Below are 2,439 nucleotides of genomic sequence, written 5' to 3'. Positions count from 1 at the left end.
TGGAGTCGAACTTGCTTTTAAAACAGTCTTGTTGGGCAATGCACAAACCTGAAACACCACTGTATTATACAGTATGGAGGAACTTAGAGTAAAGCATAGCTGATGCCAGCAGTATGCATGTAATCTGACTATTTATTAAAACTGAGAACAAATTGCATGCTAATAAGATGGATGAGCATATCTGTCTAACATAATATAATCCACTAATATACTAATTAGATACTCACATGCTGAGAAACAATGGTGGGACAATATTAAAAATGTTTGTTTTCCCTGTTTAAACCATCATGCTTCTGTAAGAACATAAAAATGCCTACACAGAATAGAATCACTGCAATTAATATTAAGCAGTAATCTAAAATCAGAGCTCAGGTGATTCAGGCATTACTCACTAGTAACGTATGCACCATGATGGAGTCTATAGTGAAGTGTGTTGGTTTGGTGTTCATCACCAAGACTGCAATATGCATTATAACAATATGATCAACCAGAAATGCCTACCTCATATCCATTATGTGTTTGATTTTTAATTTAAATTTTAGTTATTGTGCCTTCAGAAACTCATACTGCTACCAACCCATAGGCAATTACACTTACTTGTGTGGGGGTCATACCTGAAAGTTTAAAAATCTTTTCTTCAAACTGCAGTTGGAAATAAACAGTATTCATGCTGCAAAATTTTAAGTGATATTTTCAGATTCAAACATGTCAGTGCCAATGTGTACAGAGGTGTTGGGAGCAGTGAGACCCCAGATCCTGAATTTCTTTTTTTTTTTCACAGTTGGTGTGTTTATTACCCCATATTCTGAAGCAATTCATGACCAGCATTGTGCTTAGGGGCTTTTTTTTCCCTTTCTTTTTTAAGCAATAAGTAAAAGCATTTCTTTAACATGTTCCTTGAATAGGTAGGAAAGTTCCTACCTGTCTTCTCCCTTCTTGGGGAGCAGCCCTGTACTGGCACCCTAGAAGCATTCAGCAAAGCAACCCTTAGCCTCCCCAGCCCCTTTCCTTCTTTCCCAGCAGCTGGGATGAGGGTGGCACTCCACCGCTCATTTGATCTTCAGGTCCTTCAAGGCTGACTCCAAGCTCTTCACATCCCAGATGCTCATGCCACCATCCATGCCTGTGGTGCAGAACTGCGAGCACTTGGCCTTGCCTCCACTGAGCACCGAGATTTGACTGACACTGTTCTTGTGCAGTGAGTCTAGGCCAGCGCCCGTGACTGCACCACCCTCAGAGCTGGCCTTCTTGTCCAGGTTCTGGAAGCGTTCGCGGGCTGTCAGGCCACGCTGGGAGCTTTGCTTGGGCACGTCCAGCCGACCACCAAAGCTCAATGTCCCCGCAGCATTGTCATAGGTAAACAGCACAGGAAAGCAGTCGTGGCCCGCTGCCACTAGACTATTTTCTGTGATGAAGGTGATGGCCAGGAGTGGCAAGGTTTCCGAGGCCAGGGTTGCTACAGCCATCTTTTTGTCAGCGTCTGCCAGGCACACAGTGCTGTCATGGCTGACCCAAGCCACACGGCTCCCATTGGCCGAGAAGCAGACGCCATGCACCCAGCCACAACTGCTGCTCGACTCAAACATCAGCTCCCCAAAGGGCATCTTAGAGCCCCATGGTGTCGGGGCTGGCCGCTCCTCTACCTCCTTGATATAGGCAGAGAAGATCCTGCACTTGAAGTCACAGGAGCCGGCAGCCAGGAGCACGTTGTTGGGGTGCCAGTCAACGCTGAGGACGGTGGAGCGGATGGGGTTTTTGATGTGCTTGCACACCCACCAGTCATTCTCCTGCTCAAAGTAACAGATGGAGATGACACGGGAGCCACTGCCCACCGCGAACTTGTTCTCATTGGGGGCCCAGCGCACACAGCGGGCAGCTCGGTTGATCCGCAGGATGACCAGTGTGGCCTTTCAGTGTCCACACATAGGCATTGCGGTCTGTGCCACAGGTCACAATGCGGTTACTCTCAGGGGCCCAGTCGATACCTGTCACCTGCCCGTTGTGCTCCTTAAGCTCGTGAACCTTGTTCCACTTGGCACCACTCTTCTCATAGATGTGTACCTCATGGTTGTTGGGGCAGATGGCGATCTGTGTACGGTCCTTGTTCCAGGCATGGCAGCTGATGGGCTCCACCAGGAAGCTGTGGTAGGCCATAGTCACTTGTCTCCTCGGGGCGCGCAGACTCTGGACAGTCTACACGCCGAACGAGACCGGTGCAGGGGAGCAGCCACTTCCTCGTGGGCGGGGGGCGGGGCCTAGATCCTGAATTTCTTGTAAACAACTTGTTTCCCCCTGATCTGAGTGCCTATAGCTGCTCTGAGCAGAGACCTTCAGGAGTTCCTGATGGCAGGAGAGTAGTTTCTGGTGACTTTGGCTGGGGCGTGGCTATCTCTATATAATCTGCTCCTGAACACAATGAAGGGGGCATTCTTGGGGAAT

At 48.8% G+C, this 2,439-nt stretch overlaps 1 pseudogene; it reads right to left on the bottom strand.

Annotated features, from left to right (window-relative positions):
• Window positions 1-775: 775 nt before the first annotated feature.
• Window positions 776-2,192, bottom strand: LOC142848230 (actin-related protein 2/3 complex subunit 1B pseudogene; annotated as a pseudogene).
• Window positions 2,193-2,439: the final 247 nt, after the last annotated feature.

This window comes from Microtus pennsylvanicus, chromosome 4 (genome assembly GCF_037038515.1).
Source record: "Microtus pennsylvanicus isolate mMicPen1 chromosome 4, mMicPen1.hap1, whole genome shotgun sequence".
In the NCBI taxonomy this organism is placed as follows: Eukaryota; Metazoa; Chordata; class Mammalia; order Rodentia; family Cricetidae; genus Microtus; species Microtus pennsylvanicus.
Note: the sequence above shows the minus strand (reverse complement) of the source record. Positions and strands in the feature narration are given on the sequence as shown.